Genomic DNA, 25,667 nt, shown 5'->3' with positions numbered 1-25,667 from the left:
TAGTAGGCAAGCAGGCTCGAACCTGTAATGCGAAGGAGAAAAAGAAAATGCAAAAAAAAAAGCAAACCGTTTTGCCATCGCTTCCACACGAATAGGAATAAGGTTATCTATCTCAAGGCGTATGTTGGCTTTTGAGATGACTTGCTCGCTCGATCGAGTAAGCTAGAGAGAGAGGGAGGGTCGGTAATCTGTGACGGACGAAACTCGACGTGTTTTCAATAAAGAAAATAAGGAAAAACTTAATTGGACAGTTATAACTTTGGTAAAAAAAAATGTGGCTCATTAGTTTGGCTTGTTTTTGATAAATCGCAACATTATAAAAAGAAAGCAGCGAAGTTTATTTTATTTTTGCTGTAATAAAGTTGATGACAGTAGCAGCACTGAAAGTGCATGAGCGCGCGAAAGAGAATAGAAGACAAACTAATTGCAAAGCAAACTATAGCCATTCTGTAAGTTTTTAATGTTGGTTTTGTTTAAATATATGCAAGCGGCCAAGAAGTAAACAATCACCACGTTATGCTGGTGTCATGTATGTATATGGTGTAACAATTTGGCGTAACGCTCGTTTTTCAGACGCCATGTTGTATAATACGTGTGTGTTCGTTTTTTATTTAAGGTGTAAAATCTGAAATAAGAGAATTACAGTTGGCATTCAATGATAAAGAGTGGAGTTTGCATAGGGAGAAATGATTATTTTCTGAATCTGCGAAATGGAAGTGAACTTATTTCTATGAGTTTATGATCCAGTTAATAAGGGTGACGGGGAAATACAAGTCTACTGTGTGTAATTTAACGCGGTGTAGAGTGGGAGCGGTGAGAGCAGTTATGAATTAAGGGAAAAATAGAAACTACTTCCTCAAATGATAATGGCGATAGTGATGATTTCTTTCCTCGAATTAATTTTGGGATTTTATTATAAGGTCTAAATCTGTCTATAATGAAGTTGTAAAGTTACAAAATGTAGTGGATAATAGTCTAGACAATGTCGCAAACCTACAATAATTTGGTTCAGAAAGGAATTTCTGCAATTAAAATATTATATAAGAAGGATAAGAAAACTGCATTAATTAAAATATAGTATTTATGCATATTTTACGACTGGGTTACATGGGCAATGCCAAGCGGCCTGCTAGTACAATATATAGATGATGAGGAAAGGTTCTGCCATGATTTCTCCATTGCTTATGACCTCACTCAGCCACTCGTGTGCCTGACTCTGACGGTCTGTATGCAAGTCTCCTAGATCTTTTCCTCACAACTTAGCCTGAGCTATGTTCATCTTCCATTCTGTTTTCATTAGGTTTTTACGACCACTCTGTTATATCAGTTAACATAAAAACAAAATGTAATAAGTTCTCAGACGTACCTCTACATCGTACAGTATATCTATAGTTAACTGGGATAGCTGTTGTACATTTATATCAGATCTACCTCTGCGTTCCATGTTTAAAAAGGATGTGTACTCTATAGTATCAGACCTGTCGGAATGGTTAATTGTAGATATAGACCATTTCATACCCTCGAAAAAATTTCAGCAAAAACCTAACAGCAAGCCGTGGTTCTCTCCAGAATGTGATACTGCCATTGTGCACAGAAATCACTTTTTTCCATTGCTTCCAGCATAACAGATGTACTGGGACTAAAGCCACTTTCAAGACTGCCAGTAACCACTGTAAAAGAGTAAGGAAGAACGCGAGAGAGTTGTATGTTCAGTCCATCAAGTCCAAAGTAGCTTAACAGCGGCTTGGTTCCCATCAGTTTTGGCAAATAGCAAACAGGATCCTGAACAGAAGTGTGTGTTCTAATCCAACTATCATGAATGGACCTGAGGTAATCTCATCAGCATCAAACAAAGCCAAACTCTTTGTCAAGAACTTTGCAACTCATTCTACCCTATGCGACCAAGGCTGTCAACTCTCTGTATTTCCGCCTGTATCTGAAAACACGCTATGTTACATACAAATATCTGTGCATGATATTACCAAGCTAATTAAAAACCTTGATTCCAGTAAAGCAACTGGCCCTGACGGCATTCCAATTATAGTGCTAAAAAAAGGTTCAATCAGAACTAGATCCCATACTTACAAAGCTAAGCATTTTCTTAAGGAGAATTGCTTCCCAACAACCTGGAAAATCTCATCAGTATCCCCTGTATTTAAGAATTCAGGTGATCGGTCATTTCCCTCTCAGTACACACCAGTATGTTTCCTGTGTACTGGAATCTGTATTAAATAGATAAGTAGTCAACCACCTCAGTAAAAATAAACTTTTCAGTGACATGCAATATGGTTTCCGTTCTGCTAGATCTACAGCAAACGTGCTTATGGTTATATCTCATAGGATTAGCAGATCTCTCAACGGAGGCTTCTTTTCTTGGGCAATTGCTCTTGACATATCAAAGGCCTTTGATAGGGTATGGCATAAAGGTCTACTTCACAAGATCTCCAGCAATGGTATAGTTGGAAATACCTTCAGTTATTAAATCATTTCTCTCTGATAGTTCCATGAGAGTAGTTGGGAGTTATTTATTGTTTATAGAATAAAGTGTAGCAATGGGTTTTAACTGAAGATGTTCATATGAATTAGCTAGGTTAAATAAACAAAATAACCTTCGGCAGACAGACGTGGAAAGGTCACACGTTAGAGATACGTTTGCTTTTGTAATGATAACGTAACGGAACCGAGGTCAGGAGGTTGGAAAGTTTAGTCAGTCAAAGAGTTGGAGTTTGATCAGTGAACAGACAGAAGAGTTGGAGTTTGAAGTGAACAAACGTACTTCAAGCCAGGAAGAAAGGCTGTGAAGAACAAGCATGTAGAGACGAAATGCAGATTCTGTGAGACCATTTGAGACAACTGAATTAAATTTATATTTTAAAAATATAAAGTATTGTTCTGTGGTTTCACAATGGTTTCAAAGAATGAAGAACAGAGGTCTCAATTGGTTATGGTGTTGGTCATTTCATGTTTCATCACGGAGCTCAGCAGTGAAAATAGAAGAACTCGCAAAGAAGGAAAGGTATGAAGCATATATTATTATTCTGATAAAAATAATGATACCTTATGTAAATATGAACTGTAATATATACTCGTGTGATAACTCTCTAATACAACATGACTCGGTTTATACGTCGGTATCATATCCCCTGGCTAAATGACAATACATACAATTTATACGTTTATAACGGATCCTATTATAAGAACAAAATAACTCCCACCTCTCAATACAACATATAACTGTTTTATATACCTCTCACCCAATACAACAGAAAGATCTTATTCTGCCTTGACAAAGTTGAAAATAGACTTCGTAGCATAGAGAGGGTGCCCTTTTCTCTTTCCTACAACCTCTTTCTCCCAAAAGAGATATTGCGAGCCTGTCTCTGCGTCATCGTAATTTTCATGATAAATGCTCCAATCTATGGCTTCCCCTTGCCAGAAGCACTCATCTAGCTGAAAACACTATCAATAATTTTCCCCACTCTTTATTCGTGCCTAAACCTAAATGTAGATTCCATCAACAAAGCTTCTTTCTTAGAACTGCATACCTGTGAAATTGTCTTCCGTTTTCCTGCTTTCCAGCTGATTACAATATGGTCGTCTTCAAGTCCAACGTAAACAAGTTCTTGATGAGCCATCCCCTTAAGTAATCCAATTTACCAAATTTACACTACCGACGATCCCGATGATATTGTCCCTATTGACTACTGTACACTCTTTAACCCTTATTCTCGAGTGGCCTATGTAAAATGGTTATTTTCATAGATTATATAGTTATTTATGGACACGTGCGACTCACCAGCATGACTGACTATGACAGCGACGTTAATCGAGTGCATTAACCAGCATGGTATGAAGCCCTGTTTGAAATTACATGATAATTTATCGCTTATAAATTTATGTTGTTATTTTTGTTATTGTTAGCAATAATACTCTTTGGGTATTTGTGAGTTTCCTCCCTATATAGGCATTGTCGTCTAATAGACATATTTCATTTTGAATTAAAATGTTCAGTAAAAATAGAATTATTATTCATTTTTAACGGATACAGTTTTTTTTTTTATTGAATCTCGCTCGCAGACAATCTTATTTTATCGAGTTTAAAATTGTTGCTTTCCAGTCATCATTTGATTGGCTAATTTATCTCAAAGAACTTTTCATTGAATGGAAAATTTGAATTGAATCACCAACATCTTATTTTTGCATCTTTGTGTATACACGTTTTATTTGTTATCTTCTCTTCTCTTCTTCTTCTCTATATAAATAAAATGAACTCATTTTTTCGCGTCTGATTTTGACCTTAATAGGATTAAAAATCAAGATATTTCATGCAAATATAATATGCACAAACGGCAGAACAATATCCGAGGTGTGTTATAGGCTTATTATTTCTCAAATTCCTTGATAATCTTAGATTTCTATACTTTTTCTGCTGAGAAGTCACGGCCAAAATCGGTTAAGATCAATGGAAGTGGTAAAATATTTTCTCTCTAATAAATTCCTCCTCCCCCTGCCACCACTTAACACCGTTTGGGGATCGTTCACAAGGAACAGTTGAGAAGAGAACACCGGTTTGGCTTCGTAGTTCTTTCATGTGAAGTTATTTAAAATCACTAACCTAAGCTGCAGTGCTCTGTGGCGTAGTGGTTAGCGTGCTGGACAATTCACATTATATTTTCACGTTCGCGCCAACCTACCGTAGTCGTTTTTTTTTTTTTTTTTTTTTCCTAAACAACTGGAATGGACTTTTCTTGGTGGCCGAACTGTTAACGTTGCAGATGTTTTTGTTTTTTTTTCACACTTTATTTTCCTACTTTTACTCATGACTCCGGGTTTGATCCTTCCTACTTACCTACCATAACATTTTTTAAAACTCCCCCCCCCCTGTCCCGGAAACAAACACTCGGGCAACGCCGGGTACCCCCGCTAGTGAGAAATATTTTATCTCTTTTCATGTAAACTCGATATTATGAAGCCAAAAATATGTTTAAATATAATTTTAAATAACAACCTTTAGATATTTCTCTCTTATCTACGGAGTGGATTTAATTTATTGACTGATTGAGTGAATTTTGAACTGCTGATATTTCTTCTGTAGAATTAATGAATAATTTAAATAAAAATTCTCGCAAGTACCGGGGGTTTGGAAAGAAATATATTAATGAGCACATCCGGGCGTTCAAGAAATACGTCCGGGTGTTAACAGAGCACTGCTGGGCACTCACCGACTCACAAGTCAGCAATTGGGCACAGTTGTATAAAATTGTTGCATGACAAACGATATGATTCCATTTCTGTTTAATGAAAACCAGTTTTCGTTTTTTTTGTTGCAGACCATCTACTAGTTGGTCAGTTGTGTACAAATCGATAGGAGCCTTCTATCATGTCTGAAAGTGACACAAAGTTCAACGAGTGAGATCGGAGATGCAATGCTGTACAACTCATGCTCTCTACCGATCCAAGTTAAGAGAACAGGAAACATTACCAGCACCCTCAAAATGCAAATCCGGATCATTTAACACTTGAGTGCACAGCTCAACGAAGTTTCTGGTCACAGTTATGGTCTTTGGTGCGGGTTTAGGTGAGGGCCACATCATGCCACCTCACATCTTCAAAGTGGGCTTGAAAGTCAACACCAAAGTATACCTGAATGTGTTGAAGAGTGAGTTGATCCCCTGGTGCAATCAGGTGGCCGCTGGTAACCTCTGGGTGTGGCAGCAGGACTCGGCGCCGAACCACAAGTCCAAAGAGGCCTAGTCTTGGCTTTAGGAGTGCTACAATTTTGTATCCTTTTCTTATTGGCCACCCTCCTCCCCTCGACCTGAATCCGCTAGACTACTTTATTTGGTCATGCGTCGAGAACATCATCGACATGACCTCTCACAATACCAAAACCGGCCTGATTACCGCCATCGGCCGAGCATTCGTTGAACTCCCACTGGCGCTTGTGGAAAAGGCAGACTCCCAGTTCCGAACCCTATCGAGGCGGTGATTGAGACTAAAGGCGACTACATTGAATAGATATCAGCTCTACTACATAATCAAGTTATCTGAATTGATATTTTCAATAAAAGTTTGAAAATAAAATTTATATATATAAGCTTATTTATGAATATATATGTTTATTTTTTATTTTTTTTTATTTTATTTTATTTATTTATTTTCTATTGCTATTGTCAATTTCAAAATTTATTTTGTATCGCTATCCTAGAGTAAAGTTTATTCTGGCCACACAGTTGTTCGCTATTTCTCTCCTATAGTTTAAAAGATGTTGGGGTTCTTTAAAGAATAGGATAGCAAATTCTTCATGTAGGCATAATCTACATAAATCTTCTAGGTCCCTGCATGTACTTGCTTGTCTTACTATTTTCCATTCGAGCGAACGTCCATTTTCTTTGAGTTCTCAGTATTGGTTTGCTAGTGCTGTTTTCATTCGTTTTTTTTTGTTTTGAACGTACTTTTATGGTCATAATACCTGGTTTTGAAATCTAAGGAGATCATACCTACATAATATTTTTGTTATTCGGGGTTTCTTTTGCAATTGTTGTGGCCTGGTAAACTATACTTTTGGTTAGACATTTATTTTGAAGTGGGCAGAGTGTGCAGGATCTACAGTTGCATTTATCTTGTTCATTATTAGTATTTTTATTTTCATTTCTATTAGAGTTGTTGTTTGGGTTTGGTTTCTTCTTCTTCTTCTTCTTCTTCTTCTTCTTATTATTATTATTATTATTATTATTATCATTATTATTATTATTATTATTATTATTATTATTATTATTATTATTCGTTTACAAGGAGCTTTCACACTGGTCTTCAAAGATCTCTCCCTGAAAACAGCTTGTGGTATTCCCTGGAAGCTGAGTGACAACAAGTCTCCCCCGGTTTCCAGTACTCTCCACCTCTTTGAGTGGCAGCGGCAATTGGTCTTCACTGGAATTTGAGTGGCAATAAGCCTCCCCAAGGTCCCAGTTCTGTTCGCACTTATCCAGCTGAGGTTTGGTCAGTTTAATCGGTCTTTCCTCCCTCTTTGACTCTACTTAGTTATTTATTCTCGCTCTTTTTTGGGAGGAAGGCAGTGATGTAGCAATGGGGAGATGGGGTGGGGTTAGAGAACTTATAGATATGCGGCTTCAGTGTTCTTAGTTCCATGTAGTGTTTCATGTTTTGCCTTTGCATCAGTTTGTCTGGCCCGCACTTGTTGTTCCTGTGTGTTAGTTTCCACATTCAAGGGGTTTTCTTTAATATTGCAGATGTTTTCATTATTGTTGTTCGTTGTATTTTTCCAGTCATTCCTTTGATTCCAATTTCTCCCATTCTTTTTTCAACGTTTTTTGGGATTATTCCTAGTGCTCCTACTATTATAGGTATTATTCTGATTTTCTTCATCTTCTATATCCCTTTCAGCTCTCTGGCTAGCTCTGTGTATTTGCTCCGTTTTCCTTTCCTTTGATATTCACCATGTGGTCAACTGGAACAGCAAAGTCTACGATTTGACAGGATTTTTTTTTCTTGTTAATTATTACAACATCCGGTTTTCTTGCTTGGATGGGCTTATCAGTTAGTATGCCCATGTCCCATAGGACTTTGTGATTCTCGTTTTCAAGTACTGTTGCCAGTTTATGTTTGTACCACTTGTCTGTGCATTCGAGATGCAGTTGTTTGCATAATTCCCAGTGTACTGCCCTTCCCACTTGGTCGTGTCTGTTCTTGTATTCCTTTTGGGCCAGTTTGTTGCATTCACTTATTATATGGTTTATCGTCTCGTCTCTTTGTCCACAGAGTCTGCATTTGCAGTTTTCTTGTTTTGTCGATCTTTGGTTTGATGTGGTTCATTCTTATCGAGTTGTCTTGTACTGCAGTTATTAGGGATTCAGTTTCTCGGCTTATGTGTCCTTTTTGCATCCATGTCCAAATGTTTTCAGTATTCTCATCTCTTGTCATCCTTATGAATCTTCCATGAAGTTGTTTCTCTTCCGACATTTCTTTTCTTGTCTTATCCGTTGTCTTTCTGTTTTCTGTTTTATTGATTTTTTTCTGTGTCTTTCTCTACTATGATTATTCTTTCAGTGTTTTGCATTATGTATTTTTCTAGTTCTTTTTTGCTGTCATCCACACAGTCTTCTATACTAACCAGTCCCCTCCCGCCATCTTTCCTTTTTATGTAGAGTCGGTCAACATCGTCCTTTGAGTGTAATGCATTGTGCATGGTCATGAGTTTCCTGGTTTTCTGATCGAACTGTCTCAGTTCTTCTTTAGTCCACCCTATGAACGGTCCAGAGTATCTTATTAGTGATACTGCCCATGTATTTATACCTTTTATTAGGTTTCTGCAATATAATTTGGTTTCGAGGAGTTTTCTTGTTCTCCTGAGGTATTCCTTTCCAATCCTCGCTTTCATTTCTGTTGCTTTGATGGTGTCTGTTTACTCCTAGGTATTTAGAGGCGTCTTGTTCTCCTAGTGCCCTCATCTCTGTGTGGTTGGGTAGTTTCATGCCTTCTGTCGTCTCTCGTTTTCCCTTTTTTATAACTAGTAGTGTGCACTTTTCCATACCAAACTCCATTTGGATATTCTGGCTGAAGACTCTTGTGGTATTTATTAATTTCTCTAGTTCATTTTTGATCCTTGCAAAAAGTTTCAGATCGTCCATGTACATTAGGTGGTTTATTTTTTTCCTGCGTGTTAGAGAACTTGTATTCAGCTTAGCACTTTCTCAATATATTGTTCAGGGGTATCATGGCTATGATGAACAGTAATGGTGATAGTGAATCTCCTTGGAAGATGCCTCTTTGTATGTTAATTTCTGTTATGTGTTGTCCATCAGCTGTCAATTCCAGGCTCCATGTTCTTAATGTGTTCAATCACGTTGATGATCCTGATTTGTATTTTATACATTTTTAAGCATTCTATTATCCATGCTTTAGGGATCCTGTCGTACACCTTTTTGTAGTCGATCCATGCCATGGCTAAATTCTTTCTTCTTTTTACCTCCTTTAGGATCTTTTGGTCTATATATAGCAAATCATGTGTTCCTATTTTTCCTTTCTGGCATCCTTTCTGTTCCTCAGGGAGAAGTCCACAATTATTCGGGGAGTAGTAGATTTGTTTCCTCAGTTGTGCTGTCAGTATTTTCCACATAGTTGGTGACCATGCGATAGGCCTATAGTTGCTGGGGTCGGTTCCTTCCTCTGTGTCCTTCTGTATCAACGTATTTCTGCCTTTTGTCATCCAAGCTGGTACGTTTCTTTCCTGTATACATCTTTTCATGTTTTGAGCTAGTCTTTCGTGTAGAGTTGTAAATCTTTTGAACCAGTATGCATGTATCCCGTCATGTCCTGATGTTCTGCCGTTTGCCTTTTTTCCTATGGCTTTCTGTATGGTTTCTTTGCTGATTTCATTCACTGTTCCTTCTTCGATTTGTTGTAACTCTTCTTTCATGTCTTTCGGACATTTGGAATTTCTTGTAGCCTTGTCGTTCTTCCCATATCTTGCTCCAATAGAGTTTTGTTTCTGTTAGGTTTGGTCGTTCTGTTTTTGTTTTTCCTTCGTTCACATTTTGGTAGAATTGGCTTTCATTGTTTTCAAATGTCCTGTTTTGCTTGCATTGTTCAGATTTATATCTATATCGTCTTAATCTTCCTTATTTTCCGGCTATTTTTTTTTTTCAGATCTTTGTGTTTTTTGTTTAACCTCTCCCTACTAGTCACATTTCTAATTTTCAACTTTCTCCACGTCGCTTTCTTCCTGTTTATCGTTTTGGCTTTTTTATGTTTGTTTATTTAGGTTCCAAACCTTATTTTCCATCCAGGTTTTGTCGATGAATCTTTCCCCCGGCTGTTTTTTCTGATTTTAACTTCATACTTATCTTGGCTCCTGCATAAATTAAATTGTTTAGGTCTGTCATTGTGATTTGTGGGAGGAGCTTGATTGTTATTATTATTATTATTATTTTTACTAGTGACACTTTTGTTCATTGTGTCAGTTTTATTTTTGTCATGTTGTTCACTTTTTTATTTATTTTGTTATTACTGTTTTCATTGGTTTTATTTAATATTTTGTTATTATGTGATTTAATTATCATCTCTAAATTTTCACAGTAGCTTTAGGATAACTTTAGGTTATTTCTATTGAAGATTTTGTCTAGGAGATTGGTTAGGGGAAGTGCTTTTCGATGAGATGTAGAAATTTCTTGTCAAGTCTTGTTTTTAACATTTGATTGTATATTTTTTCTTCTATTTTAAATTCTATTAAAGTTATTGATGTTTTGGTGCTTATATTTAATATCAATATTTTTGTACCCTCTATTTTTTAAGCTGTGTCGTAGATGTTGATTGACCTGTTAAATATGTTAAATATATTCACTTGAGTTATTGCTGAGTCTACTTACGATCGAGTTAGGAACCTGTTTTATAATTAATGAGGGAGGGTTGGACTTGGGGTTTATATATATTGGATTAGTGTTATCTTTTTAGTAGAGTTCATATGTATTTTTATCTAAATTTAACGTGACATCCAGGAAATTTGTTATTTTTATGTTAGCTAGTACATCTATTTTGTAGGGACCTAGACGATCCATGTAAAGTATGCCTGAATGAAAAATTTGCTATCATATTCTTTAAAGAACCCGAACATGTATTAAACTGTGGGAGAGAAATAGTGAACAACTGTGCACACAAAATAAACTTTACTTTAAGGTAGCGATACAAAATAAATTTGGAAATTGACAATAACAATAGAAAGTAAATAAATATAATAAAATCAAATAAACATATATATTCATAAATAAGTAATTATATATATATATATATATATATATATATATATATATATATATATATATATATATAACATAATATCTGAAAAACAAGTTTAAAACACAAAATAACATAACTATAACTACACCTAGGCTGAAAGTAGGTCAGCTTACTACAACAAAAGGATAGCTACCCTTCCCATCAACACACCACAAAGAGTAGCCTTCAACTTTTAAAAATAGGAGGCCTTACTTTTGGAATGACTCTCATATATAGAGTTAATGAGTTTTAATATTATTTATATATATTGGAAAGTATAGCACTACATTTAGGGGTCATGAACGATTTGAAGCTGACTTTTTTGTGCCGGTTTGTTGAAGCTATGAAATAAATATGTTGTATCGGTGCAAATCTATTGTGCTCTAAGTTATAGTTATTGATTACGGGGAGGGAGAGAACGTGTTTTGTATAAGTGTCTCCCTTTTTGATTGATTTTATCGATAGATTTACGCGGCTTCCTCAAACAAGTTGATTGTACACAAGGGTCGTATCAATAAAAGCTTCAAAGTGACGCCCAGAGGAAAGAAGTAAGAGAAAGTGCAGAGATAGATAGATAGATAGATAGATAGATAGATAGATAGTATTAATATGGAAATATATGTATATATACATAAATATATATTGGAAAAGGCCATCTGGAATGAGACGATTCGTCTAGTATTTATAGGTACTTAATTTCCTTGAATTCATGTGGCTTGGAGAAAGATCCTAGCCTATGAAGTCAAGGGTGGCCTGGATAAAAGGTCCTAGCCTATGAAGTCAAGGGTGGCCTGGATAAAAGATTCCAGCCTATGAAGTCGAGGGTGGCCTGGATAAAAGATCCTAGCCTATGAAGTCAAGGGTGGCCTGGAGAAAAGATCCTAGCCTATGAAGTCGAGGGTGGCCTGGATAAAAGATCCTAGCCTATGAAGTCAAGGGTGGCCTGGATAAAAGATCCTAGCCTATGAAGTCAAGGGTGGCTTTCTAACCGGATTCAAATCTTCTGACCACTAGCAATCATTACTTCTTATACTGATGATTGCATAAGCATGAAACACTTGTAGGTATGAAAAAATAATTATTATATTTATTTAAAAAATAATTATTATGTTTATTTAAAAAATAATTATTATATTTATTTAAAAAATAATTATTATATTTAAAAAATATTATAGTTATAAAACCCCTTTAAGAAAGTAAAGTTGTACCCTCTTTAGGGAATTCAGAAAAAGTGATCAACTTTAATGGAAATGCAACATTCCAACTTCCGGTCGTTGAAAATCTCTGTTTAATGTGAATGTCCGTCGACTTGACATTTATAGGTACTTAATTTCCTTCCATTCTTGCAGGTGGGCTGGAGGAAAAATGATAGCCTACAAAGTCAAGAGTAGCTTTGTGACTGGGTTCCAGTCTCCTGACGTGTGGTAATGATCACTTTGCAGTGATGAAATTAGGATTGCGTAAGCATGAAACACTAGTGTCTGTAGGTATAAAAAGAATTGTTAGTATTTATTTGAAAATATTATATGTGTGTGTGTGTGTGTGTGTGTGTGTGTGTGTGTGTGTGTGTGTGTGTGTGTGTGTGTGTGATAATGTAAAAAAAAGAAATTATTTTACAAAGATCATATCGATTCTTATGGGAATCAAATTCCTGAGCAAAAATTAAGCTTAGTATTCAAAGTATTAAATAGTTATATCAAACTTTGTAACGGAGCTATAAATAAATAGAAAGATCAAAGAGGGGAGCACAAGTGCGAGGAGTTCACCAGAGCACATTCTATTAAAATACTTGTAAAACACACACAGAGATGCAACATGTGGAAATGGGGCAGGGGTTGGAGCTTAGTTGACAAAGCAGGACCTATTAAATTGAAGACTCTTTTTTGGACCCTATTCAAGAGGAAGAGACTAGTAGTAGATGCATCAGCCCAAATGTGGCAACAATACTCAATGCTTGGGCGAATGGTGGCTTTGTAGAGGTGCAATATACTCTCAGGTGTGAGTAATCTTCTAGCACGATAAAGGGAACCCACCTTCTTTGCAGCAGCCTCTGCAATATCCTCAATGTATTTGTATCACTTCATATTGCCTGCGATGCTCTGATTTATTGTGAGTTTCGAAGCATAAAAAAGCTAACACGTATTTCTAGAATAATTAAGAAAAAAGAAAATCAAATAGTAATGAAAAATCTCTTGTCATCAGAGCATTGTTGTCAGTTGAAAACAATATATCAGCAACACTAAACTGAAGGTAATATCCTTTTCTGTTTTTATTACAGGAAGCAGAAAAGAAAGACAAAAATGGAGCAAAAAAGAATAAAGGAAGGGAAATAAATAAAGAATGGAAGCGACATAATAAAAGACAATATAATCTTTCTATCTTCAAATATTTATTCATGGTGTTTGGTTTGGTTGTTTTGTTTTACAACTTACCAACTCTTTTAAGATTATTTAATGCTGAATCCAGTATTTTTGGAAAAGGGGTTCATGCTTCGAGTCCTTTATATCCCCAAATATTTATTCATGGTGTTTGATGTGGTGGTTTTGTAAAGGAAATTTGTTGTTTTTGTTTTTGACTTTGCAGAACAGGTCAAGAAACCGGTATCTTCAGATAGCCTGCTTTGGTAGCGAAAGATGATTAATGTGTTACTTTTGAAATCTTTTTCGGATAGCATATTTTTTCAGCACTTATTAGCAATATAAGATTAAATGACACTCTAAAATGGTTATATGCAAATATAAGGGCATGGAATAATCTTTCATTTGATATATAATATGTCATTCCAGGATCAGTGAGAAGGAGTATGGATATTAAGGCAAAGAGGCAACATTTCATTGATCTTTTTCAAGTGTCAAAGGTAATTTTGACGGTAGGGTAGATTACAGGCTAAAAACTAACAGTGCATCCCAATTTTTTAATGTTAACATTTTTTTCTTAATCTAGACATCCCAAGTTTTCCAACGATACCACTTATGATGAGTTGAGGGAGGCGGTAGTTCGCGGTCGACTCCGCTGGCCTATGGACTAAAACCGGTACCTTCAGATAGCCTGATTTGATAGGGAAAAGAATGAATGCAAAAGACAAAAAAAAAAAAAAATATGACGGAAGGAAGAGGAAAAAAATGTTAAAGGAAGAAAAAGAAATAAGGGAAAATAGAAAAAAAGAAAGAAATGAAGGGGAAAATAAAGAAAGAAAAGAAGAATGAAATAAAGAAAAAAATGAAGGAACAAGAAAATAAAGAAAATGAAAACAGTAATAAAAGGAAGGGAAAAATGTAAGAAAAAAGTAACAACAACAAAAAAAGAAACGAGGGGCAAAAGATAAACAAAGTGAAAGAAAGGCAAAGAAAGAAACGCGAAGAAAACAATAAAGGGAAAATGAATATCAAAAAATAATTAAAAAATTGAAAAAAAATCAAAGAGATAGTGAAAAAAAAAAAAGAAATAAACAAGGAAAGAAAGAAAACAATGAAGAAAGAAAGAAAATTTAAAATAAAAAAAGAACGAACCAAAGAAAGAAAGAAAGAAATTGGAAGAAAGGGAAGAGTCTAACGTTAATTCACTTGAATTTAATGGTCGATCCAAAATCAACATGTTAATAAACGAACCGGACGCTTTTAAGAAAAGAAACAATGCTTGTCTGCTGGTTGAATTTATATAAAACAAAATTGATAATAGTAAGCGCATTTTTTGCGTTGTATTTCCTTTTATCGTTTATCTGAAATGGAAAATCATTGTACAACTGAAGATGCCATTATTGAGTGATAGCAAAAGTCGATTAATTTATCTGAAGCAGGAAACACTCATCGTCCATTTGCATTTAGAAATGACACCTGACGGGAGATTTCAATTGACCGAGATCCGAGATTTTACGCTCTCTCTCTCTCTCTCTCTCTATCTCTCTCTCTCTCTCTCTCTCTCTCTCTCTCTCTCTCTCTGTTTGCCACACAACAATGACAATTAGTCAGAAAGAAATATAATATACTGAAAGATTAAATAATGGACACCATTAGTGGAAATATAATAACACTAGAAGAATACCGGTTTTTGATAGGTGAACACTGAGTTTATATAAACCAACTAGTATTCTGTAAATGGTAACATGCTAAATCAAATTGAAGTAATAAAATTAATAGACAGAATGTGCAAATGACTAGACACCATGATGCAGTTCAAGTTCTTGGTCATACTTTGTGTCAAGATTTAATAATTTTGAAAAAGTCATGATATACCCTTCATTATACATATTTCCAGACTATACCTTAATGGAGAATTCAAATTTTGATACTTCGATGCAAAATAAAGTCCTAAAAGTTAAATATTTTACGTATTTCAAAGGTAGTTTGTGATTGGACACAATTTGTGATTCTTGTGCCGAGGTAACCATGTTGGCTTGTTTGTTTTCTCATCAGGCCCGGGCAAAGTAGCACTTCAATAGAGGAGTGTGTTGCCAGCAAAACCAGGAAGAAAGAGAGCGAATTGCAGTGAGTTTAACCTTTTTATAAACTCAGTGAAATGGTCAACTCACCTGAGTGATGGTCTTTGATTGGACAAGCCAGAAAGGTGGTTAACTGCTACAACCAATCAGCAGTGATGTTATAAAACAAAACATATTAAAAATCTTAACCCATGAGTATATGCTGCTGCTACAAAGGGTACTTCATTATACATGTTTCTAGACCAAAATTTAATGGCGATTAAAATTTCAACATTAAAATGCAGCATAAGGTCTTGAAAGTTAAATATTTGATCTATTTCAAAGCAATACTGTAACTGTACAAACATACTGGCAGTTTCGTTGGATATCTAACCTTGAATTCCAATATTTCAAACATTTCATTGAAAAAATTGAAATGAACATTGATATTTATGGTTATTCCTACCCTAGTAGAAAGTCAAAGTAAAACTATGAAGGTTTACACACCTTAAACCATAAACAAACAAAGGACAATCGTGACATGAGAGAAAACAAGGAAGGAACAAAACAATCATAATTGTTTCAACGTCAGAACATTTCTCTTTTTTCTTTTAATCATTTCTTTACTCAGAATCTGTAGATTCCAGCAATACTCACTTGCACAGAGACAACATGATTAGCACAGCGAATTTGGCTTAGGTGATTAACGAAACCACGAGGCTATACTCATGAAAAGTTATTTCAAAAACTATCTGGCAAATATACCCAGTAAATCAAGTGCAAGAGATAAAAACAATTGCGCTTAGAGGAACGGTTAGAATATCAAAAAATTCTCTCGGTTGGAATATATGAGATAGTGGTTGAATGTCCGGCATCTCTTGATAGAACAAAATGATAAGAAACTTGAAGAAAAGAAAAGAACCCAATAGTAGCGGACATGTTCCTACCCTCGTGTGCCTCAAAGTATTCCTATGATATATTATCAAGTGCAAACGTCATGTGAAATTTGACCGAAATTGCTCCTCACAACCATTCCTTCCAATGCTGCCGCTGAAAAATGGAATGAGGGATCTTTAACAGGACAATTTTGAACATACAAGGATCATTCAATAAGTAATGCCCTTCACTCACTTCTCATAGCAATAGAGCAATGAAACTTGGCACAATTATTAGTCTTTCTCTACACAGGAACCACTCAGAGTTAGGGATTTTTTTCCATCATTTGAAACAACTCTGCAAACCGTTTTTGTAAAACACACCAAAGTGGTTCTTCAATCATGACATGACTTTGGAAAGTAAGACTTCATCATCTGGGGAAACGTTTTCCAAAATAACTTTATAGCTGGGAAGAGGTGATCAGGAGAATAGGAGGGTGAGAAAGGATTTCATAGCCTGTACTTCTGATCTGGCAACATGTGCATTGTGGATCAGAAGCATTGTTTGGCAGAAGGATAACTTTACTGATCTTGCCCTGTCTCCTGATTCCGATAGCTTTTCTTAATTTCTTCAAAAGTAGCGCATAATAGGCTTCTGTAATTGTGGTACCTTTTACCAGGAAATCTATCATCAGTCCTGGTGCCAGAAGACTGTGAGCATCACCATATCAGTGGAGGGCTGCACTCTTGCTTCCTTTTGAGGTGCTGTGCAAATGCTTACACTGCATTGACTGAGCTTGAATCTCTGGATCATAATGATAGACCCAGGTTTCATGCTGTGTAAAATTAATCTTTTGAAAAAAATTTGACTTATCTTCTTAGCACATTTTCAAATTCATCTTTGAGCACTCGACATGTTCTCGTTTCTGGAAAGGTATCAGCAAGCTGGGAATCCATCTGACAGACGCCTTATGCATATGCAAATGGTCATGAATGATACTTTCCATAGACCCTGACTAATATTGACCTCTTGGGCTATGTGGCGAATAGTCAGGCGTTGATCTTCCAAAATGACAATTTCAGCTTAACTGACAGATACCTCATCAATTATATTTCAAATACAAAAACCGGATCACTGCCTGACATTCAAAAAGTTCCATTTCACACCTCACTCAGTTCAAACATATGTAAATCAGAAACCATAATTTGCTCAGAGGTTTAGTTTGCTACATAACCCATAAAGATGTATATCATTAAACATGTAAAATTTCAGCTAGATCAGACAAAGAGAAGTGGGTCAATATTACTTATTGGAGGCATCTCGTATGTTTCTCAAATGCAGTGACTTGCCGCATGTCACAGTTCTTATCACTAAGAAACACAACTCCTTTATGAAGAATACCATTAACTTTGTACTCAACCCAAATCAAGTATAGTGCCGTGCTTGTTTTATCTGTGGTGTACATAGTCAATGTTGGGGTTTTTATATGAGTGGTTTTCAGGTTTAGTTGATAGTCTTCAATCGTTATTATAGACACATCAAGAGTTTCACAATGCATTAAATGAACATTCAACCAAGAAGTGTAAATGTGGATGTTCGTTTTAGGGAGAGAGTCTATAAAGTTTCAGTGATTGTTTTTATTACGTCAAAAGAAGCCAAACACTTCTGTTGTAGAATTTTTTCCAACTGATTCCATTTCTTCTATTCATCAAAACCATACTTCCACTGAGAATAGGTGATCTGTTGATCCTTCTTGGGTGCTGGGATGTGGATTGTCAAAGTTGGACAGTTTTTTGCATACAACATAAAATTAATCTTCAATCCACTGACCACCGACTATGGTCAGCATCATACATGCTCTGCAAGCCATTTCTCGACAAAATGAGCTGACATTATTTTGCAATGTTCACTTTGTGTAAAACATTGATGTACCATTGAATGTTGCATTGTTAACGAGATTCGTTGCTGGTGTTGTTGCGGATATAACATTCAACAGAAATTCCCATGTGATAGTACTAGACTTGTAAGGGCAATCTGAATACTCAGCAAGAAATTCGAGAGCAATGACATCATGTGACTTATAGAGAATGAATTTTAGTTGTTGCATTCCATACTTGATGGATACTTTCTCCTGACTAGGACATGCACATGAGTTCTCTGGAAGGAAAACGAATTCTGCAAAGTGGTTGGTTCACAGACTGTCATCATGAATTGCATCACATCATGTTTTCCATTAAAGTAAATCATCTTTAGTTTTGATTTTAATAGTTGTAAACAGTCCTTGCAAGCTTCTAACTGGATAAGTTATATTTTGTCGGGAATATTACGTTGCCTTTTGCGTCTGAATTCAAACGAGCTGTTTTAACAACATTGATAACATAATCTGTGCCTAGTCTTCGTTTTTCTAGGTTGATCGGTTCCTTTGCAAGTATTTATTTTCTAACAAGATTGCCACTTTCTGTATTCGAAGTTCAATGGAGAGGAAATTATCTGGAATGTTCCTTTCGTTTTCATCAAAAAAACTTCACAATTTTAAAAAATCAAATTTTCAATCCAATATTTCATCAATTCATCGAGAAATGTCACTTCACAGTTCAAGATTTTATTGAACCGCTCACCTTTGTATTGAAAAAAAAAAAAACAGCTGAGGCTGTAAAGTGAGTCTCACCTGAAATGTTTGATGATAAACGAAAAAAATCAACAATTTAAGTTTCAAGATGACAGTTTACCTCAACTCGGGAGAATTATGATGTATAGCTGTACTGTTGTTAAAGTTGGAAGAAGCTTCATTCATTTCATTGCTTCATTACACTGATGTAGAGCAAGAGTGTCATTCACTTCAGCTTATCAAAATTGTTGAATATCTCTCTTCCAAGCATTGTGACCATGGTATAATAGGGCTATCGTCTATTTAGGGGTTTCCTCGTTTTGGGCTCAAATTTTGGCTTCAATAAATATTTGGACTTGAAGAATATGCATGCCAGTTTGGGGTTGTTTCACTTCCAGATTGTTATGGTTTAATGGATCCTCTGTGCTCTGCGTGCTTGTTCCTCCAGTAACACATCTCTTCCTCTAGTGAAACGCTTTCTAGGATATTACCAGGGTTCTTAAAATACAGTCCAACTGACGTTCTCATTTAAGTTTTGTCTTTTGTGAATAGCATACTGCTGTCTGAAAGTAAATTAAAAATTTATAATCTTAAAATAAAATAACAAAACATCCATCTGTGTATACCTATATATATATATATATATATATATATATATATATATATATATATATATATATATATATATAGTACAGTGTGATCACATTGACTCACCGGTTCGCGTCAGATCACCGAAGTTAAACAACATTGAGCCTGGCTAGTACGAGATGTGGGACCATTTGAATTTCTAGGCGCTGTATGTGCTGTCTGCTTGTTTGCTTATCTCGTCATTGTTTCCAGTCGTCTTGGAAGCTCAAAGAAAGTGTACGGTCACGAATAATAAAGTGGAAAATAGTATGACAGACTAGCACATGTAGAAACGTAAAGACTATGTTTGAATGAGAAATTAGCTATCCTAAACCTTGCGTATCACTGATGTGAAGCCCGATTATCTGAACTGCATTTGAATGAACTGCTCACTACAATCAAAATGACGTTTATAAATTAAGCATTTCTTGTTACGAGCAACAATTTTGCGCATGTAATTTAAATGTCTAAAGACTGTGTCTAACATATTTGTTAAAATGCGCTCATATAGAAAAGAATAGAAAAAATAAAATAATAATAATAATAATAATAAATAAATGAATAAATAAAATAAAACAAATAAAAAAAAGTTTAAACTAAAAAAAAAATACATAAATAAATTAATAAAATCATTAAATAAATAAATCTACTTACAGAGACAACTACACTGTAGACACTTGCTACTATATCATATGGTATTCCTTTTTGTCCAGAGCCACATTGTGCATTGTTCAATTATCTATATGAGACGTTTACTAGCTGTGATTCTTTTTTCATCTTTAATTCCAAGCTGGCTTAAAAGTTGATTTAGGGATCCTGCAATAATTTTATAATTGTTAATAATATTTTTCTCCTTTTCTTGTGACACACACTGCACATATTTGCTCATTAGCATACATGCTTTAATGGCTGCTGCTGCTGCTAATATTTTTGCTAGCCAGCTAGCCTTTGACTGCTGCTGATTTTCTCACACGAGTCCATATATGCTCTGTAACAATATTTTACATTGTTCAATATATTTATACAATAGGAATCTAGTTTTAATGATAGTAATATACAGTAATAAATAGCAATAATTAATAAGACTAAAAATCTAAAAACTAGAATAGGTTTAAGGCTCTTAAAATTCATACTAGACTTGTCTGCAATGAACCGTAGCACAACAAATATAAGTGCTTAGTAATGATCAGTTGTAATTGACAATGCAATTCTCAATACTGGCGATACTAAGAATATAATTACGAATTACTTAAGACTTCTATCTAGTCATGGCTGACGGAATGAGAGCAAGTTATCCCCATGGATTAAATGAAGGGTTCCATGTAAAATTCTGTATAAATTTCTGAGTTCAACAAGATGCACTTGAAAAAGATCAGAGGTTATATCGACAGAAATATTGTGAGAACAACATCTAAGATGAGAAATGTAGTCTAAATAATCCAAATATTGCAATAGATATCAAGAATAATTTCTACAAGATTCGCAATTTTTTATTTAAATTTTTTCGATTGGTTACTCTTCTTTATTTCTTCATTTTTTTTTCTTTTTGTTTCTTTTTTTTTTTCTATGGTATTAAAGCATTGCAAGTGCGGATATATAAGAGAGAGAGAGAGAGAGAGAGAGAGAGAGAGAGAGAGAGAGAGGGAAAGAGAAAGAGAGAGAGGGTACTGGTCGCGATTTGAGTTCCCTGCCGAAAACCATAAAAAACACTGACTTCTCCCTACGCATGAGCAAAGGACATGTTTTAGTTACCATAGTAACTAAACGATCATGAATTTTTATCGACTTTTTTTTACTGTTTTACTGTTTATGAATATTGAAATAAAAGAAATTATTATACATTTATTAATAATATCTCTCTTTTATCGCCTTTGTTTTTAATCACTTTTATTGACTTTTTTTTTACTGTTTTACTGTTTATGTGTCACTTTTATCGACTTTTTCTTTTCTTTTTTAAACAGCATTTTCTTTTTAAATGACGACGTTTTTACTGTTTATGAATATTAAAAGAAAAATAATTACTAAACATTTATTAATAAAAAAAATGGGTGCTAGTGCATTCATGATCCGTGCAATATTTTAAATCGTATTTCTAAGTTTAATTAAAGTTTAATGTTTTTTTTATTCAATTGTAAGGTTAAAGTAGAGAATAGGTACAAAACACCCTCCTCATGTTAAGAATGGCTTTTTAAATAATAACTTTATTTCAGCACGGATCAATAAGTGCACTAGTACCACAAAATGGTGATAGAATAATAAACAGTAAAAACGTCGTCATTTAAAAAGAAAATGATATTTAAAAAAAAAAGAAAAAATCGATAAAAGTGATAAAAAACAAAGGCGATAAAAGAGAGATATTATTAATGTGTAATAATTTCTTTTATTTCAATATTCATAAACAGTAAAACAGTAAAAAAAAGTCGATAAAAATTCATGATCGTTTAGTTACTATGGCAACTAAAACATGTCCTTTGCTCATGCGTAGGGAGAAGTCAGTGTTTTTTTTTTATGGTTTTCGGCAGGGAATTCAAATCGCCATCAGTACCAGAGAGAGATATGGATGGATTTAATTGCATAGAAAGTTTCACTCTCGGTGCAAACAAAAATAGTATAGTCCCAACGACACTTTCACCCGAATGAAGGCGCCTCAGAGGACAAGGCAAATTAAATTAAATCGAATTAAATATATGTATGAATTCAAAGACTGCTGGAGAAATTTCCATAAAATTTGGAAAATAGATAGACGGCGTTATGAGGAGATTAATTAGATTTGTTTGATTAATTTATGAAAGAAGTGCAAAAGATGAAGAATGCCCCCATGAAAATAAATCTAGTGGACATATTTTAATAACATTTGGTGTATAAGCAGTAAATAATCAAAACTTTCTTCAATGGGGGATAACTTAAAATTGATTCAAAGAAATTAGTCATCGCTTTGATGAAGGAACGCAATTGTAACTTGTTTCAGGGGAGATAATTCGCACATAAACATCGGTAAAAGGGGTGGAATAAGTTAATGTATAAAACCACGGCCACCGAATGGTGATAAAACCCATCTTTTGAAAATAAATGTACTGCAACGACGTTATTTTTACAGTAACAAAGTTTATAACATTAATTTTAAAAACAAATGTTAGTATTTTAATATCAACAAAAACAGTCGTCGTCGTTTTCTTCAATAACATTTTATTTTCTCTGTAACTATCGTCGTATTTTATTTATTTATTTATATTTTTTTTGTAATGCTAAAACTATATTTTTTATATTAATGTTATAAATTTTGTTATGTAACTGTGAAGTTTACGAAGCTGAGGAAAATTATCAAAGACAATGCTAATATTGATATTATAAGTCGCCTACTAATGGTTATGTATCTCAACCTAATCACACTGTCATCATACGCACAGAGCCCACAGCGTTAGCAGTATCAGAATTTTTGTAGGAATTTTTGACGCCCCTAACACGAAACTGCGAATACAATATAAAAATCTCGTAATTTCTCTGTTAAAAGTGGGTTGTTTATTTTCTTTATGGATTATACTTCCAAAATAAACTATTACAGTTGTTTTAAAAGTAATAAAAATATATTTTTTTTTAAAACAGTAATGAATTTTCCGAACTCAATATTTTTCAATTTTTAAACTTTAAAAATCTATCAAAATTTTTCTATTCATTCTATTTTTACGATATTTTCAGGGTCAATGTGAAATTTTATGTTCTTTCCAATAAACCGAATATAATATTTTAGACAAACGTTTTTTTTTAAATTCACGCCCCCCCCCAAGTGTCACCCATTTTCAACTGTCTCTTAAAAAGTAAATAATTAATTTATGTCGTGGAGTTTTATATATCACAAATTGAAGAGAAAAGGTCAATAAATAATATATTCAAATTTAAAACAAAAAAAAATCCCTTTTTTAGAAATTTACCTGTAAAGTCCGAAGTTTAAAACCTTATTTTATAAGAACACATTGTTTTTTTTTTGTCTTTTTTTTTTAATGAAACCTTGGTCCTTGCTCCTTTAATTGAAAAAAAAATTAGGGCTTGAATTACATTTTTCGAGGAGTTATAAGCTTGGAAAGACAGGGGGTCGAATAATTCACGCCTCTCATTTTGAAATGTCTATTAAAAAGTAAATAATTAATTTATGTCGTGGAGTTTTATATATCACAAATTGAAGAGAAAAGGTCAATAAATAATATATTCAAATTTAAAACAAAAAAAAATCGCTTTTTTAGAAGTTTACCTGTAAAGTCCGAAGTTTAAAACCTTTTTTAAAAAAAAAAACACATTGTTTTTTTTTTTGTTTTTTTTTTTTAATAAAACCTTGGTCCTTGCCCCTTTAATTGAAAAAAAAATAGGGCTTGAATTACATTTTTCGAGGAGTTATAAGCTTGGAAAGATGGGGTGGAATTATTCACTATTTTCACGAAATTTCTGACACTGCAGCAGTGCAGCAGTGGCACTACTGGCACACTTACAAAGTTCGATACATCCACTGATTGAATTCCTTTTTTGTCGTCTGCTGATTTATGCTTATTGTAAACAAATGTATAAACTTATACATTTTAATGCTTATAGCATTTCACACTGAAATTTTCTTCAACAAAAATCGTAGACATTAAATGGACATTGTTTTATTAATAACTTTTAATCAAATGTAATTTTTGTAATTTAGTGAGAAAATTTTAATTACGATTTTTCAGACACGTGGATTCAGTTCACAGCCTTTAAATAATCGGCTCAAATTTCCTCGATATCTCAGCATATGACTCCTATTTACTGTACAAAAACTCAAAATATGAATAAAGATTCTATGTTCACATATTTATGCAAACTTTTAAATAGATATAAAATATGTCTTTATAAATTTACGCTTTTGAACTCGTTGTGTGTGTGTGTGTGTGTGTGTGTGTGTGTGTGTGTGTGTGTGTGTGTGTGTGTGTGTGTGTGTGTGTGTGTTTATCACATAACATTTATTTCGCTTTTTCATGGTCACTAAAAGCAGTTTTTCTTAGAAATATTTCCATAAAAACGGCTCTCCCCCCAAAATCTTACGTCCAAAACTAAAACTCTCCAAAGCTACGGGCTACGCTAAAACAAATCAACAGTTTTCTTTAATAAAAATTCTAATTTCTTTGCAACTATCGGCGCATTAAAATACGATGATAGTTGTTTGGCCTTTTCCTGATTTTTTACATTTGTTTATTATTTATTAATTAATTTTATTATTATTGTGGGGAAAAGAAGTAAAGAGAGCAACAACACAGAGAGTCGAATTTACGAGGTTCTTTCGTAGAAAATATATCAACAAAACAAACACGGTTAACTCTCAATTTATAAAAGAAAAAAAGATTTATTACTTTTTAGAAAATATTTTCATTGAAAATAATAGTTCATTTATGAGTGAACAAAAGGGGGAAATTAGTTTGAGATTGAGGAAGTTTGAGTTGATAATTCAAGAGCCGTGATTAGTTCACGGGTCTGTAAATCGTAAAGAAAACTTCCTCACTCAACTATATAAAATAATTTTCACTGAAAGTTTTTGAGTAGAGTTAATTAATCACTCTGGAAGGTTCATTGAAAAATGTGAGAAGTTTTAAAATAATTATTTTTATAAACTTAATTTCAAGTGAGCATACGATAATAAAAGGGGGAATGCAAAAGTTAGTTACTGTGTCTGTGTGTTCGCCCACATTGTTTGATCAGCCGACTGCTACGTTCAAAGTGTTGTCGCGTTAGTTTTGAGCTGCAGACAGTAGTGATATATATATACCTTCCAACACTATCTCTGAATTTTTGTTAACTGCCCTTTTTTTGGAAAATACAGAGGTCTTTTAAAGATTCTCACCGGCTCCCAGACACTGAATTTCCGACAGCCCGGAAAACTCTCTGATTGGTCAGAAAATCAAAACATTGAACCTCCAAAGCAATTCAGTAAAAAGGCGCCTCTAGCCGCTTGCGCAGAAAACGTCTCAGGGCACTTGAATTTCCGGCAGCGAAAGAGTGAACATCGTAGCTCACCATAGTTGCAGAGGAATTAGAATTTTTATTGTTGTGGGTGTTTGTTTACAGTGGTGATCTTTTAAACCAACGCATTTCATGTGAAAACATCATCATGTACTTACTTGATATGGTGAATTTAGTATAAATTCCAAAAATGATGAAAAATGATCCTGTAGATGATGTGCTAGAAATATTTAAAATAAAAAAATCAGCCGCAATTACATTTCCAGATATCATGCTTAAAAATGGCGGATCATTAATTTAACTCAATTTACGTCAAAGGTTATCTCCCTTGTTTGTCATACTGAATTGGTCGTAAAACTCTTCTACATTAAAACATGC

Source organism: Euprymna scolopes, chromosome 2 (genome assembly GCF_053919585.1).
Source record: "Euprymna scolopes isolate OS-2025 chromosome 2, ASM5391958v1, whole genome shotgun sequence".
NCBI lineage: Eukaryota > Metazoa > Mollusca > Cephalopoda > Sepiida > Sepiolidae > Euprymna > Euprymna scolopes.
The sequence above is the reverse complement of the archived record's forward strand: the minus strand, read 5'-3'. Positions refer to the sequence as shown.